The sequence below is a fragment of the Saimiri boliviensis genome, chromosome 4 (assembly GCF_048565385.1).
Source record: "Saimiri boliviensis isolate mSaiBol1 chromosome 4, mSaiBol1.pri, whole genome shotgun sequence".
Classification (NCBI taxonomy): Eukaryota; Metazoa; Chordata; class Mammalia; order Primates; family Cebidae; genus Saimiri; species Saimiri boliviensis.
Window position 1 is genome coordinate 108,818,864 of NC_133452.1, and position 18,076 is coordinate 108,836,939.

The following is an 18,076-nucleotide window of genomic DNA, read 5'->3' on the forward strand; positions in this document are numbered from 1 at the left end:
AAAGTATGCTGGGACGGGCGTGGAGGCCGCGGAGCTTCTGGCGGGCGCTAGCTACGCCCTGTTCATCTTGCCGCATCTTTTTCACTAGGTGCAGGCAGAGTGAGTAGTTACAGTTTTCAACATGTTTACCTTACGGCCTTCAAAAAATCTCAGCGGGCTTTCTCTGGCCTTATCAGTTAGCTCTGCCCTTTCTCGCAACTTTTGGGTGTCCCATCCGCACCTCTGCACCTCAGAGGGAGTTGGATAGCAGTAGTGAGGTCGAGTGGACTTTTAGATTTCCCTGTCCCGGGTCTGTGATTACCCCACCCTTGTGTTTTCTGACTTTACCGTCCCCGCTTGGGGTACAGCCTTTCTAGGCTTCCTTGGCTACGTTTTTGTGGTTCGTGACAGGTTTCTGTTGAGGTGAACTTTTTGCGCCTTTGATGTTGGATAGTTGGTGATACCTCGTATCTCAGTTTCATCTTCCCTAAAGCAATGTTGATAATATTTTTCACATTTGCTATGTTGCTTATACGGTGCCCACTGTATGTAAGAGTGCATTGCATAGGGAAAGCAAGAGTGAAAATAATGAATGTTTGTAATAATAGCTGTGGCTTTGGCATCGTTTTCCTGCCTCCCATTTGTTTATTTATTTATTTTTTTCTAAAAACTCTGGAATGGTTCCGGCTTTGAAATCGGACAGGAGAGATTTAGGTGGTATCAAAGCACGTCCAACATGGACATTGCTCAGCCTGTACAACTGGGAGCTTCTCTGTGCCCCTTTCTTGAGAGAACCTCAGAACACAGTCCTCAACTTTCTATGTTCTGGATAGTCTCCTAGCACTAAGCAATGATCTCTGTAAAAATAGCCCCACCGACTTATATGCCTTTACTATCTGAATTTTATCAAGCGAATCGAGGGGGAAAAAAGAATTTTGAATAGTTTTAGAAGGACAAGAACTGTTCTTTTAAAAAGAGCCTTAAAAAGCTGGCAGTCCTCTTATAGTTTCTAAACCATTGTTTTTTCTGTTCTTTTTGATTAGTGTAATTCAACTAAATCAGATCGTACTCCCTCCTTTAATTAGGCTCACCACTGGATTAACATAATTTTGTGTATATTCATTTTGTTTATTGTTAGCTGAAAACAAGTTTAATTTAAAAACTGTTAAGAAATTTCCCTCATAGTCTTTTATGATTTAAGACACCCAAAATAATGTTTCTTAAACTTGGTGGAAGATTATCTTTCTGGAAGAATATAGCCTCCAAAATAAATAATTGAATGAATGAATGTCCAAGTCTATTTAGTATATGATAACAGATTTCGTATCAGTGGAAAAGTGATTAAATGGTACAGAGATAATGGTAAGCTATATTTTAAAAAATTTCTATCTTACATCATACATTGAAAATAATTCAAGTGAGACCAAAGAGAATAATTGGACGAACGTATATATAAATATAAATATTCTGGTTGATAGGAAGGCTGGACTTAATCATAATTTCAAATGCAGCAACCATAAAGGAAAAGTTTGGAAAACTGGACTGTATTTTAAAAATATCAGATATTCAAAGCAAAATGAAACCAAGCAAAGGTGTGGGGGCATATACATTGCTAAAAATATCTGTTAATGTTTACTGTGTATAAAGGGCTAAGAGTCTTAATGCTTAGAGAGCTGTTACTAGAAGAAATAAACATCTCAAAAGAAAAATAGAGAAAAAAACAACTCATTCTCCCTCGGTTTCGAGGTATTTAATAAAACGGAGTGACCAGGGGCAGCACTGAGATATGTGAGGATCCAGAGAAGATGCATTGCACCTGGGTCTTGAAGGACAGGTGAATAGGGTTTTTTTCTAGGACCTCTCTTCTGGTGGGGTGTGGAGAGAAGCAGCCTAGATACAGAGAACAGCACGGCTGAGGCCCAGCGATGGCAACAGCAATAACAACAAGAACAAAATAAGAAAAATAGATAATGAACACTGAGGCAAACCGTATTAGATTGCCATTCCTGCCATAACAAAGGTCTTTAAGCATCAAAAACTTTGAAACAAATAGCACAAATGTATTTTCTCATGGTTCTGGGGGCTAGAAGTCCAAGATTAAGGTGTCAGCAGGTTTGGTTTCCCCCAAGGCCTTTCTCGTTTGCTTGCCGACAGCTACTTTCTTGCCATGTCTTCACATAGCCTTGCCTCCGTGCACACTACCCCTATGTCTCTTCCTAAAGCCTCACCTTTATGACTTCCATTTAACCTTAATTACCTTTTTAAAAGCCCTATTCCAAATACACTCACATTGGAGTTAGCACTCCAACAAACGAATTTTGAGAGACACAATAAAGTCCACAATTCAGACCAATTAAGCAAATAATAACAATCTATAAGACGAAAAAAATTAGTTTATCTTCACCAGTAGTTTAAGAAATGCAAATTTAACTACAGTGTAATATCTTTTTGAATTATCATTTTGGCAAGTAATAAAGTCTGTGAGAATAGAGAAGGAATAGATAATACTGTATTTTGAAAGAAGAATGAATTAATTCTTTGTGACAATTATATATTGGTAGTATATGAAAGAGAAGGATAAGCCTAAACTGACTTAGGAGTTTTTCAGCTGGAATGATTGGGAGAATGAATAAAGAGGATATTGTATCCTAGCTATTTGTTGAGCTCATAGTAACTCAGTTCTCCCTCAGAGTCAAGACTGAGCCCCTAGCAACTATTTTGAATAAGGTGACTCTACAAAGTTGATTGTACCAAGAATAGGTACCTAATTCCAGTTGAACCAGTGGAATTTTTGACATGAGAATCTATAATTACACCAAATTAAAAACATTAGTCTCTCAGGTGACAGAGCTGTGACATACACTTGTATGTATATTTATATAAAACCTTGGGAGATATAGATTGGCCGTTTTTCTACTAGAGGAATAGAAATAGTGTAGAGGAGGTGGTGAGAAAGAGAGAGAGAAGGGAGAGACAATGATGCTTTCCAAGAGGATCAAAGATGAGATAGAGAAATAGTCCAGATGCAATTTCAGTCTCTTCTTTAAGAATTTTTCCATAGGCCTGGTTTCATTCCTGCCTTGGAGTTCTATAAAATATTCCTGTATCCTTATCACAAAAATTCCCCCACCCCCTTTTTCTTTTGCATAAGCGGCTTGACTTAGTTTTATGTTATGTTAAAACTAAGACCGATAAGAATAAATGAGAAGGAGAATTTAAAGCTGACTTTTATACCTTTCGGCCGTAAGGAATTTATAGAACTTCATACAAAGTGGATCTCTAGGTGTACTGCTCGAAGTTTCACTTTTTAGGGAAATTTTTCTTCTCCGGTGTTATTCAATGACTTTATGAGTGATGATGTTACACAGCTGCTTCTTATTTTTGACTGGTACCTGCATACCAAGCCAGTTTATCCATAATCTTGCCATAAAAGCTCAGGAATTTTCCTCCTCCTTCAGCTGGCCATACAGTAATCCCTACATAACCATTGGAGTGAAGTGAGAGAGATGTTTTGGGGCAACCTTGTTAAATGGCATGTGTGTCTGAGCTGCCTGTTCATGTAGGCTTATACCCTCTGGTGCTTGGTATTTCAGATGTACCATTATCATCTTTTTATCGATTTATGCTGGGTGGTCTGACTTTGAGTTGAAGTCTATGAGAGTACCTAGCTTATGATGGACAATTCCAGACATCTCAAAAATTAAAATCCCAAGTGTCATGGAGAATAGAATCATATATTCTAAATGCTGAGTGGAACAAAACTAACCTTGAAGTGCATATTAAGGTCCTTGGCTTGTTCAAAAAGATATCAGAGGCACTAAAATTGCTTTAGACTTTGTTACACTTTATAATTAAATACCTATGGAAAATATATTGGTAAATGAAGAAACCAAAGGAAACAGAAAAAAACTTGAAGGGATAAGGTGAAGATTAAAATACTACAATGTTGTAGAACCAAAGTAAAATTGTCAAAAAGAGGTGATCTATAATATCATGGTACAGGTCAAAAACTTGAGGATGGAAGACATGCCTTTTAATGTAGTACTTATTAGATTTTTAGTGACCTTTCAAAGAAATGTTTTACTGTTAACTAGATGACAAAGGGTTAAGGAAGAGTGATTTCACAAAGAAGAAAGAAATATTTGTTAATATTGTCTATAGTGAGTTTTTTTTTTTAAGTAATTGGATTCAGACTTTCCAGAAATGAAGTGAGATATTATCCTATTTTATCTCACAAATACCCCAGACGTTGGATATAGCTTTTCTTCTAGCCTTTTATTTTATTTCCAGGTTTGTTTCTTGCTTTCTTAATAGGTTGCAGATGTTTATCTTCTGGTACCTAAAATGATACAGGTACATAGGATATTGTGTGTACCATGCAGATATTTTGCCACTCAGCTTTATTTACTTGTCTCCCATACCTGCCTTACACAGGGCTCTAGTCTCATGATTACGTCTTCACCTTGAAAGTTGCAACTTAGTCCCGAAAAAGTGCTGTCAAGTATGTCTCTGCTCTCTCTAAACTTGAATCAGTCAATCCACTATATCATTTGATTGTTAGACTGGGCTACCCTATATTTGGCTGTTAGATTTAATACCACTGGATTATGTGTACATGCTTGATTGACCTCTTGGGTATCTCAATTTTTCAGAAAAGTTTTGGTTTAAATGTGTTTTCACTTTGCTTGTTTTTGCCTTAGCTCATTTCACATCACTGTTTTTCTTTTGTATTATCTGGCTTATTATTCTTGGTTTTCACATTTTGAGATGCATAATGTAACTTTTTAATATTTTAATTGCTTATGTGAAGCACTGAATGCTTCATTTAATTAGGGAAGAAGTAATATTTTATAAATGAAGCTACTATAGTAATAGTAACAATTATTAGTTGTAATTATGTCTTAACTAATTTATACTGTCCTTTTCAGGGTTAAGCTGTGAAACTCCCACCTTGGTAAAGACTGCTTCTTATTGATGTTAAAATCTGCTTTGAAAGCAGTAGATTTTAGGTAGCTTTGCCCACAGTTATGTTATCCTTCAAAAAGTATTTAATTCCAAATTTTAATAGTATCAAAGCTAACATGATACTGCAGATACATAAATTACTTGGGGAGAAAATCTTAATTTTTTGACATTTTATTTAGAATAAATAGTAAAGTTTATACTATAACATCTTGACAAAATTGTAACAAATAAGAGAAGACTACTTACATAAATCATTTCTCTATTTGTAAATACTGTATTAGATGTTTTTAAAGAGATATTATAACTGTATTTCTCTAAGCATACAGAGGGAAATGAGATCTTTGTTAGATGGTCAGTCATCAAAGATCTAACAGGACACAGAAATATAGATGACAAATAAATTAGCAAAATTATCAAAGAAAAAGGATGATCTACAAAAAATTGACAAAGGGAACATCTTGCAGAAAAGAAAACATTGAATTTAGAAACTAGAAGAAACATAGTCTCATTTTACAGATGAACACACTAGAACCCAGAATTTTTTTTTATTTTCTAAATTTTATTGTTATGATACTTTAAGTTGTGGGGTACATGTGCAGAATGTGTGGGTTTGTTACATTAGATATACACATGCCATGGTGGTTTGCTGCATCCATCACCTCATCATCTACATTAGGTATTTCTCTGAATGCTATCCCTCCCCTAACCCCCGACCCCTGCTGTCCCCCCTGTAGCCCTCCACCCCTCAACTGGCCCTAGTGTGTGATGTTCCCCTTGCTGTGTCCATGTGTTCTCATTGTTCAGCACCCAATTATGAGTGAGAACATGTGGTGTTTGGTTTTCTGTTCTTGTTTCAGTTTGCTGAGAATGATGGTTTCCACCTTCATCCATTTCCTTGCAGAGGATGTGAACTCATCCTTTTTTATGGCTGTATAGTAGTCCATGGTATATATGCGCCACATTTTCTTTATCCAGTCTATCTTTGATGGGCGGCAGTTGGTTCCAAGTCTTCGCTTTTGTGAACAGTGATGCAATAAACATAATGTGTGCATGTGTCTTTATAATAGAATGATTTATAATCCTTTGGGTATATACCCAGTAATGGGATTGCTGAGTCAAATGGGATTTCTGTTTCTAGATCCTTGAAGAATGGCTATACTGTCTTCCACAGTGGCTGAACTAATTTACACTCCCGCCAACACTTTAAAAGTGTTCCTGTTTCTTCACATCCTCTCCAGCATCTGTTGTCTCCAGATTTTTTTAATGATCGCCATTCTAACTGGCGTGAGATGGTATTTCAATGTGGTTTTGATTTGCATTTCTCTAATAACCAGTGATGATGAGCATTTTTCATATGTTTGTTGGGGTCATAAATGTCTTCTTTTAAGAAGTGTCTGTTCGTGTTCTTTGCCCAGTTTATGATGGAGTTGTTTTTTTCTTGTAAATCTGTTTAAGTTTTTGTAGATTCTCAATATTAGCCCTTTGTTAGATAGGTAGATTGCAAAAATTTTTTTCATTCTGTTGCTTGCCAGTTGACTGTAATGACAGTTTCTTTTGCTGTGCAGAAGCTCTTAAGTTTAATTAGATCCCATTTGTCAGTTTTGGCTTTTGTTGCCATTGTTTTGGTGTTTTAGTCATGAAGTCCTTGCCCATGCCTATGTCCTGAATGGTATTGTCTAGGTTTTTTTCTAGGGTTTTTATGGTGTTAGGTCTTATTTTTAAATCTTTAATCCATCTGGAGTTAATTTTTGTATAAGTTGTAAGGAAGGGAACCAATTTCAGCTTTCTGCATATGGCTAGCCAGTTTTCCCAACACCATTTATTAAATAGGGAATCTTTCTCTCATTGCTTGTTTTTGTCAGGCTTGTCAATGATCAAATAGTTGTAGATGTGTGACATTGCTTCTGAAGCCTCTGTTCTGTTCCACTGGTCTATATCTCTGTTTTGGTACCAGTACCATGCTGTTTTGATTACTGTAGCCTTGTAGTATAGTTTGAAGTCAGGTAGCATGATGTCTCCGGCTTTGTGTTTGTTTGTTTGTTTGTTTGTTTGTTTGCTTAGGATTGCCTTGGCTAGTGCGTGGGCTCCTTTTTGGTTCCATATGGAATATAAGGTGTTTTTTCCAAGTCTGTGAAGAAAGTCAATGGTAACTTAATGGGGAGAGCACTGAATCTATAAATTACTTTGGGCAGTGTGGCCATTTTCATGATACTGATTTTTCCTAACCCTGAGCATGGAATGTTTTTCCATCTGTTTATATGCTCTCTTATTTCCTTGAGCAGTGGTTTGTAGTTCTCTTTGAAGAGGTCCTTTACATCCCTTGGTAGTTGTATTCCTAGGTATTTTATTCTCTTAGCAGGAATTGTGAATGGGAGTTCACTCATGATTTGGCTCTCTGTTTGTCTGTTATTGGTGTATAGGAATGCTTGTGATTTTTGCACATTGATTTTGTATCCTGAGACTTTGCTGAAGTTGCTTATCAGCTAAAGGAGATTTTGGGGTGAGACCATGGGGTTTTCTAAATATACAATTGTGTCATTTGCAAATAGAGACAATTTGACTTTCTCTTTTCCTAATTGAATACCCTTTATTTATTTTTCTTGCCTCATTGCCCTGGCCAGAACTTCCAATACTGTGTTTATAAGAAGTTGTTAGAGAGGGCATCCTTGTCTAGTGCCAGTTTTCAAAGGGAGTACTTCCAGTTTTTGCCTATTCAGTATGATATTGGCTGTGGGTTTGTCATAAATAGCTTTTATTATTTTGCTGTGTTCCATCAATACCTAGTTTATTGAGAGTTTTTAGCATAAAGGGCTGAATTTTGTTGAATTTTGTTGAAGGCCTTCTCTGCATCTATTGAGATAATCATGTGTTTTTTGTCTTTGGTTCTGTTTATGTGATGGATTGCACTTACAGATTTGCATATGTTGAAACAGCCTTTCATTCCAGGGATGAAGCTGACTTGATCATGATGAATAAGCTTTTTGATGTGCTGTGGCATTCGGTTTGTCAGTATTTTATTAAGGATTTTTGCATCAATGTTCATCATGGATATTGGCCTGAAATTTTCTTTTTTAATTGTGTCTCTGCCAGGTTTTGGTATTGGGATTATGTTGGTCTCATAAAAAGTGTTAGGGAGGATTTCCTCTTTTTGCATCGTTTGGAATCATTTCAGAAGGAATGGTACCACTCCTCTTTTTACCTCTTGTAGAATTCGGCTGCAAACCTGTTTGGTTCTAGACTTTTTTTTGGTTAGTAGCCTATTAATTGCTGCCTCACTTTCAGGCCTTGTTATTGATCTATTCAGTGATTCGACTTCTTTGTGGTTTAGTCTTGGGAGGGTGTAAGTGTCCAGGAATTTATCCATTTCTTCTAGATTTTCTGGTTTATTTACATAGAGGTATTTATAGTATTCTCTGATGGTAGTTTGTATTTCTGTGGAATTGGTGGTGATATCCCCTTATCATTTTTTATTGCATGTATTTGATTCTTCTCTCTTTTCTTCTTTATTAGTCTGTCTAGCAGTCTGTCTATTTGTTGATCTTTTCAAAAAGACAGCTACTGGATTTATTGATTTTTTTGAAGGGTTTTTTGCGTCTCCATCTCCTTCAGTTCTGCTCTGATCTTAGTTATTTCTTGTCTTCTGCTAACTTTTGAATTTGTTTGATCTTGCTCTTCTACTTCTTTTAATCATGATGTTAATATGTTGATTTTAGATCTTTTCTCATTTCTTTTTTGGGCATTTGTTGCTATAAATTTCCTTCTATACACTGCGTTGAATGTGTCCCGGAGATTCTGGTACGTTGTGTCTTTGTTCTCATTGGTTTCAAAGAACATCTTTATTTCTGCCTTCATTTCATAATTTATCCAGTAGTCATTCAGGAGCATGTTGTTCACTTTCCATGTAGTTTTGCAGTTTTGAATGAGTTTCTTAGTCCTGAGTTCTAATTTGATTGCACTGTGGTCTGAGAGACTATTTGTTAGGATTTCCATTCTTTTCCATTTGCTGGGAAGTGTTTTACTTCCAATTATATGCTCAGTTTTAGAATAAGTGCAATATGGCGCTGAAAAGAATGTATATTCTGTGGATTTTGGGTGGAGAGTTCTGTAAATGTATATTAGGTACACTTGGTTCAGATCTAAGTTCAAATCCTGTCTCATTGATCTGTCTGATAATTGACAGTGGGGTTGTTAATGTCTCCTACTATTATTGTGTGGGAGTCTAAGTCTCTTTGTAGGTCACGAAGAACTTACTTTATGTATCTGGGTGCTCCTGCATTGGGTGCATATATATTTAGGATATTTAGCTCTTCTTGTTACATTGATCCCTTTCCCATTATGTAATGCCCTTGTCTCTTTTAATTTTTGTTGGTTTAAATTGTGTTTTATCAGAGACTAGGATTGCAACCCTGCTTTTTTTTTTTTTTTTTTTTTTTTTTGCTCTCCATATGCTTGGTTAATCTTCCTCCATCCCTTTATTTTGAGTCTATGTGTGTCTTTGCATGTGAGATGGGTCTTCTGAATACAGCACACCGATGGGTCTTGACTCTTTATCCAATATGCCAGTCTGTGTTTTTAAATTGGGGCATTTAGCCTATTTACATTTAAGGTTAATATTCTTATGTGTGAATTTGATCCTACCATTTTGATGCAACTTGGTTGTTTTGCCCCTTAGTTGATGCAGTTTCTTCATAGCATCAATGATCTCTACAATTTGGTATGTTTTTGCAGTGGCTGGTACTGGTTGTTCCTTTTCATGTTTAGTCCTTCCTTCAGGAACTCTTGGGAGGCAGGCTTGATGGTGACAGAATCTCTCAACATTTGCTGGTCCATAAGGAATTTTATTTCTCTTCAGCTTATGATGCGTAGTTTGGCTGGATATGAAATTCTGGGATGAAAGTTCTTTTCTTTTCTTTTTTTTTTTTTTTTTGAAAGTTCTTTTCTTTAAGAATGTTGAATATTGGCCCCCACTCTCTTCTGGCTTGTAGGGTTTCTTCTGAGAGATCTCTATTAAGTCTGGTGGGCTTCCCTTTGTGGGTAACCTTACCTTTCTCTCTGGATGCCCTTAGCATTTTTTCCTTCATTTCAACTCTGGTTAATCTGATGATTATGTGTCTTGGGGTTGCTATTCTCAAGGAATATCTATGTGGTGTTTTTTGTATTTCTTGAATTTGAATGTTGGTCTGCTTTGCTAGGTTAGAGAAGTTCTCCTGAATAATATTCTAAAGACTGTTTTCCAACTTGGTTTCATTCTCTCCATCACTTTCAGGTACACCAATCAAACATAGATTTTGTCTTTTCACATAATCCCATATTTCTTGGAGGCTTTGTTCATTTCTTTTCACTCTTTTTTCTCTAAATTTGCCTTCTTGTTTTATTTCATTGAGTTGATCTTCAATCTCTATTATCCTTTCTTCCACTTGATCTATTTGTCTATTGAAACTTGGGTTTGCTTCACGAAAATCTGATGCTGTTTTTCAGCTCCATCATGTTGTTTATGTTCTCTCTGCTGATTATTCTAGTTCGCATTTCATCTAACCTTTTTTCAAGATTCTGAGCTTCCTTGCATTGGCTTAGAACATGCTCCTTTAGATTGAAGAAGTTTGTTATTACCCACCTTCTGAAGCCTCCTTCTGTCAGTTTGTCAAACTCATTCTTCGTTCAGTTTTGTTTCCTTGCTGGTGAGGAGTTGTGATACCTTGGAGAAGAGGTGTTTGGTTTTTGATAGGCTGCTGCCTTTTTTCAGACATGTCCTGCCCGGTGAGGAGGTAATCTAGTGACACAGTCTGCCTGCAGAGGCTTCGCTGAGCTCTGCAGGCAGTCGCTCAGTCGCTGTGTAAACTTCCCTGGGGACTTTGTTTACCCAGGTGAAGTTAAAGCTGCCTACCTGAGCTTCAACAATGGTGGACACCCCTCCCCCCACTGAGCTCGAATGTCTCAGGTCAAACTTATACTGCTGTGCTGGCTGTGGGAATTTCAAACCAGTGGATCTTAGCTTACTGGTCTTCATGGGGTTGGGACCTGCTGAGCCAGATCACTTGACTCCCTGTCTTCAGCCCGTTTTTCAGGGGAATAAGCGGTTCTATCACACTGGCATTTCAGGCACCACTGGGCTATGAAAAAAAAAAAAAAAACTGCTGTGGCTAGCTTGGCATCTTCACAAATGGCCACCCAGTTTTATGCTGGAAACCCAGGGCCCTAGTGTTGTAGGCACTGGAAGGAATCTTCTGGTCTGCGTGTTGTGAAGACTGTGGCAAAAGCACAGCATCTGAGTCAGCGTGCCAGAGAGCTGGGAAAATTCCCTAATGGCTTCTGTTGGCTAGGAGAGGGAGTTCCATGGCCTCTTGTGCTTCCCAGGTGAGGTATTGCCCCACCCTGCTTCAGCTCACCTTCCTTGGACTGCACTCACTCTCCAACCAGTTCCAGTGAAATGAGCCAGGTACCTCAGTTGGAAATGTGGAGATTACCCACCTGCTGCATGGCTCTCGCTGGGAGCTATGTGCCAGAGCTGTTCCTGTTCGATCACCTTGCTAGCAATCCCCCCAGAAATATTTTTAAGTCGCTTATCCCAGGTTACCATCAGAGGCAGTCTAATACTCTTTCCACTCTGTCCTGCTGCTCCCAGTGATCAGTGATTATTTGCACTATATACAGGGCCTATTGCTGCTGGCAAAACTCTCTCAAAACAAAACGAAACAAAATCTAATTTCACCTCTAGTCTCCCTTGATTCTTATAACACTGCCCTTTTTATTCTACTTCCTTCTCTCTGATCATGTCTAACCTGTATGTTTCACTGGCTTCTCAGCTTGCTTCTTCTCCCTCTGATTTATTTATTTATTTATTTATTTATTTATTTTTTTGAGATGGAGTCTCACTGTGTTTCCCAGGCTGGAGTGCAGTGGCATGATCTTGCCTCACTGCAACCTCTGCATCCCGGGTTGAAGCTATTCTCTTGCCTCAGCCTCCTTAGTAGCTGGGATTACAGGCACCCACCACCACGACTGGCTAATTTTTGTATTTTTATTAGAGACATGGTTTCACTATATAGGCCAGGCTGTCTTCAAACTCCTGACCTCGTAATCCATCTGCCTTGTCATCCCGAAGTGCTGGGATTGCAGGTGTGAACCACTGTGCCTGGCGTCTCCCTCTAAATTTATAGCTACTTTCATGGATTCAGTTTCACCTCTACTGGCTCGGTTTTCTTATTTGTAAAATGAGAGAATTTGAGTTGCTTCTTTTTAATTCTAAAAGCAGAATAAAGGTTCATACCAAATGATGAATATCATAAAAGTATTTTTTTTAAAACTAGTTGTCTGACTAGACAGCTTACCAAAGAAGTTATACATATGGCAAATAGGCATAAAAAGATAGTCAATATCCTATGTCATTAGAGAATTGTAAATTAAAATAACAATGAGATAACACTACATACCTTTTTAAATGACCAGAATTCAAAACACTGACAATGCAAAATACTACATCCACTTTGGAAGACAGTTTGGCAGTGTCTTACAAAATTAAACTTATTCTTACCATAAGATCTAGCAGTTATAATCTTGTGGTACAGTACGCAAACTGTGGGCTGGGCGTGGTGGCTCAACCCTGTAATCCCAGCAGTTTGGGAGGCTGAGGCAGGTGAATCACCTTAGGTCAGAAGTTTGAGACCAACTTGGCCAACATGGCAAAACCCTGTCTCTACTAAAAATACAAAAATTATCCAGGCATGGTGGCAGGTGCCTGTAATTCCAGCTACTCAGGAGGCTGAGGCAGAAGAATTTATTGAACCTGAGTGACACAGGTTTCAGTAAGCCGAGATTGCACCACTGCATCCAGCCTAGGTCATAGAATGAAAAAAAAATACACAAACTGTGGACTTCAGGTGATAATGATATAATAATGTAGGTTCATTGGTTGTAACAAATGTACCTTTGTGGTGCAGCATATTGATAGTAGGGGAGGTTTTATCTGTGTGTGGGGGTAGGAAAGGCAGGTATGGAAACTCTCTACTTTGTGCTGAGTTTTACTGTGAACCTGAAGTTGCTCTAAAAAGTAAAGTTTATTAAAAAATGTTTTTAAACCCAGCATCATGTTTTTAAAAAACAAACACATTTAGAATAAAATTGCCTGCATTTTCAAGATATGTGAGCTGTGTAATTCATCTCTTGTGAGGCCTGGTTGCTGTATTTTTTAAATTAAGTAGGTATATGTGTGTATATGTGTATATGTGTGTGTGTGTGTGTGTGTGTGTGTGTGTGTGTGTGTGTGTATGTGATATATATATAGTAGGCCCAAAATATTGTGAACCAGTGGTACTAGAGTTCCACTTAGGGAACTGGGCACTGTCTTCATTTAGAAAAAATGCTTTGATAAGCTTTTCTGTGTGTGGAAGGTGAGGCCTTGAGGATAAGATCTAGAAAGGGACTGCAGTACAAAGAGAGAACTAAACAGTTATGTACAAAGTAATGAATAGAGATGTGGGAGGAGAGATGTCAGAAAGACAAGGGAATGGCGTTAGAGAAAAGGCCATGCAAGGTAGATAGGAGGGTGAATCCTGTGGAGAAGGAGACAAATACCTTGATAGCGTGGTGGCTAAGAACTTTAAAGACTGTAGAGGTCTAATTTATAATGTTTAGTTGTTGGCATTTTGGCAATGTAACAACGTGACTGTATTGCACTGTCTGTGGTTTGGGAGAAATCAAGGAAAGAAGGTTTGCATATAACAAAGATAAGGAACATCTGCAAAGGGCAAAACATGTGAGAACAAGAGTTCAGCAAAAGTAGAAGACACATTTGATTATGCGAAAGCCAGTCCATAGGATTAAGAGAGATGGAATTTCCCGGAATAGCCTGTCTCAGAGCATGAGATTCCGGCTGACAGATCAGATAACTGGATTGACAGAATGGTTGTGCAGATATTTAAAGGTGTGCAGCACAATGCTTGACATGTGGTGGTAAAAACTTAATGCACTCAACTTCAGTGGTCTTGCATAGTCTGGCATCATCACTTTTGAAGCTGAGACAACCTTAGCTTTAAGCATTATTTTTGAGCAAGTTAGTACAGAAGTTTTGATGGAACAAAACTTGTCCATGATTTCTAACAAAGCATGGAGGAAAACTGCTTATCTGAAAATGCCATTCTCCCAGTTAGGAGACAGTACCTGTTAGACGAAAAGGTTTAACTGAAGTTGTGTGCCCATGAAGATGAAGTTATGACACATCATCTTTTGTTTCCCAGAGTTTTATGCCTCTCATACAAAGCATAAATTATACTTCTCATACAAAGCTAGATAATATAATATACTGTGAAAACTGTAGAAGAAGGAGGCTTACATGACATAAATAACATTCAGAGAATAATAGAACTGAGAAAGACACTATATTCTCTCAGAAACATGTTCATAAAATTCACTACATTCAAGAATACTGATTAATAAGACCTAGAGGTGGATGAAGTGCTCCTTAGATGTAATGCATATAAAAATAGAAAAAAAAAAACATAGCAAATGACCAGTAGTATCTTTGGATCTGTCACTTTTCATAACCATAATGATTATTCTGTCATAGTCATAGTTTTCCTGTCTCTTTGCTTCCACACTTTCCTTCTTGAACCAATTGTCTAATTCAGTGGCCACTAAAAGAAATTTGATCATTGGTATCAGCAAGTTAGAGTCTAAAGTGATCTTTCCTATCAAATATAATTTTAAATCTGTGAACTTCAGGGTTTCGTATGAGTGATGTCAGCACTTTTTACCTAACTAATCTTTTGATGTGCCTTAATTTCCATCTCATTTATAGCCAGATTAGTTTAATGATTTTTATATATACCTAATAATTTTATCTGCACTTCATAGCCAGCTCACTAGTCATCTGTCCAGAAGAAAATGTTCTAATTTGCTGTTAGTCATTCCATGTTAGTCTTTCCCCGTGTTGCAATTAATTTTTGTTCTTTCAGAAATATCAGGGATTAAATGATTCTGGATTTTTGGGCAATGTGGCTGATTTGATGTAAGCAATCTACATGAATTATCAATGTTAAATGAATTTTTTGAGATGGAGTCTCACACTGTGGCCCAGTCTGTAGTACAGTGGCGAGATCTTGGCTCACTGCAATCTCTGCCTCCTGGGTTCAAGCAATTCTCCTGCCTCAGCCTCCCGAGTAGCTGGGACTATAGGCATGCACCACCACACCCAGCTAATTTTTTTTTTTGTATTTTTAGTAGAGGGTTTCACCATGTTGGCCAGGATGGTCTTGATCTCCCGACCTCATGATCTGCCCGCCTCAGCCTCCGCCTCCCAAACTGCTGGGATTGCAGGCGTGAGCCACCGTGCCCAGCTGAATTATTTTATAATAGAATTTTTAATGATAATGTTAAACAAAACATAATAAAATCTCTCTTTGATAATTCAAAAACTTCAGAATCTTATAGTGGCCTAGGCTCAGAAATACAAGCAATAATTGTTATTCAATAGTATTGCAAAATAAACTGGATTGTTAAGATGTTCTAGGTATTTTTAGCTTCTGGATAAATAAGAGATTATTTTAGCCTTCAAAATGCAAATATTTTGGGGGAGCAACACACACTCATCCTGCTACACTATAATTACTTACTAAATATCCTGGGAACTTATGTATGTGACTACTCAGCATTTTGGCAATGAATAACCCACCCTATTTATTCTTTGTTTTTTGTTTGCTTGTTGAAGGTTGATCTCAAGTCTCATAGCTATATTATTTAACAATGAGAAGGGAAATTTTGGTTGTCTAAACTGATTTTCCCAACATTGCTCTTTAATAATGGTGGGAGAGGACAGACAATTCAATTCCTGTCATCTCATGCTCATTTGCCTAATCCTTCTTCTGAGTTAAGTGTTAATCCTGAGTTAGTGACAATTTTTGTGAATTCTACAACGTTGCCTGGAAAAAGTCTGGGCTTTGGTATCCTACAGAACTGTAAATGCCATTTTCTAGGTCTGTGACACTGAAGTATCTAAGTGTTTCTGAGAGCCAGTTTTTCATCTATGAAATGGAGATAAAATTTACCAGTTGCAGAGACTTTAATGCTCATCAATATCCATGTGCTCTCCTTTTATTCCTGGGCACAGTTAAACTATATTTTTCAGCCTCCCTCATAGGTTGGTGTCTTCACTGCTGACTTCTGGCAATGGAATATGGGTGGAAATAAAGTACACCACTTCCTGACTTAGCCCATGAAAATCTTCCATGTGCTGCCTTTTTTAGGTGGCCGACTGGAGAGGACTCCAGACACCTATGAGGATGAATAACTATAAGGCAGAAGAGGCCTGGATGAAAGTGTGCTGCCAGTCGCTTCTCACCAAACAAGAATTAGTATTTATTTTGTTAAGCCACTGAAACTTGGGAGATGTTTGTTTCAGCTGTTAGCCAGCCCTGATTAATACATTTCATCAGATTATTGTGAAGAGTACATGAAGAATCTTTGTAAAGTGCCTGATTTAAATTAGGTGTTTGGTAAATGATACTTATCATCACCATCATTCTTTACACACATCAACAGGTAAGCATTCAGCCATTGCAGGTGCTAAGGATTATCCAAATGACCATATTTCACAGGGCTGAACTGGCAGAACTGATCTTTTGCTACCACTATTATAATTAGACTCATTGTTACAATTTCCCCTATTTTTTGGTTGTATAGATGGATAATTCATTTAGTGACAGATTTTGAGGTTACCTGTTTCATTCCTTTATTGGCTTCTTAATTTTATCCATTATAATCATAGCATATGATACACCTAACTTAATTTATATGTCTTAGACCTGTAATTGTGTACTATTTAGGAGCTAGGAGAGAGAGAGACAAGATCAGTGATGTTCAACAGAAATCTAATGCAAACCACATACTTGATTTAAAATTTTCTTATAGTCACATTAGAAAAGGTAAAAGAAAAAAACAGGTAAAATGAATATGAATAGTATATTATTTAACCAAATATTTCTAAAATATTTTAGCATATAATAAATGTTATTTGTATTTTTTTTTTTTGGTGCTGATTCTGAGATCAGTATGTATTTTAAACTGACAGCATATCTCAATTGGACTAGCCTAATTTCAAGTGCTCAGTAGTAACATTTGTATAGTGGCTACCATATTGGACAGTTCAGGAATAGGTAACCTATTACTACATCTGAAAGAAACAAGAAGCATCAAAGTCATATGCGACTGATACTGAGTTAGCCACGTTTTCCTTGTTTATGAAGGATAGCTTATTTTTATTGTTCTGGGAAAATAGACATGAGGGGCAAACATCCATATCACCAGAATGCTCATCCAGGAGATGAGTATTTTACGTATGAGATGTTATTTATTGGCAGACACAAGTCCTGAACCTTCATTGTAGCTCCAACTTCTATGGTACTTTGCATATAGAAGTCTCTTGCTGAGAGAGTCATCGGTGGAGGTGATCAATGTTCACGTAATTGTGTGCCCAATATTCATATATTTATAATAAAAATAAGTATATCTCTTACAAGAAACCTAACATTCAGAGCTCATATCCTAAGGGAAGCTGTGAACCTGAAACACAACAGCCCTAAAATTTAAAAGCAATAAAAAGTTCTATTTTTTCTAAGGAATAGCTTTTGGTTATTACTGTTGGTCTCAATTTTTTTTCAGTATACTTTAAGTTCTGGGATACATGTGCAGAATGTGCAGGTTTGCACATTACATAGGTATACGTATGCTATGGTGGATTGCTGTACCAATCAACTCGTTATCTACATTAGGTATTTCTCCTAATGCTATCCCTAATATCCCTTAGTCCCCCACTTCCTGAGAGGACCCGGTGTGTGATGTTCTCCTTCCTGTGTTTTCATTATTCAACTCCCACTTATGAATGAGAGCATGTGTTGTTCCATTTTCTGTTCTTGTGTTAGTTTGCCAAAAATGATAGTTTATGGTTTCCAGCTTCATCCATACCCTTGCAAAGGACCTGAACTCATCCTTTTTTATGGCTGCTTAGTATTCCATGGTGTCTATGTGCCACATTTTCTTTATCCAGTCTATCATTGGTGGGCATTTGGGTTGGTTCCAAGTCTTTGCTATTGTGAATAGTGCTGCAATAAACATATGTGTGCCCGTGTCTTTATATTAGAAT

The 18,076-nt window shown here is 37.3% G+C and overlaps 1 long non-coding RNA gene across 3 annotated transcripts in view; it reads left to right on the forward strand.

Annotated features, from left to right (window-relative positions):
* Positions 1-10: 10 nt before the first annotated feature.
* The window catches only part of LOC141584318 (uncharacterized), an 885,764-nt gene continuing 867,698 nt past the window's right edge, over positions 11-18,076 (forward strand). For all 3 annotated transcript variants that reach the window (XR_012517304.1, XR_012517305.1, XR_012517303.1), the window contains exon 1: positions 11-99. This is a non-coding gene — a long non-coding RNA (uncharacterized LOC141584318). The remainder of the gene's footprint in view (positions 100-18,076) is intronic.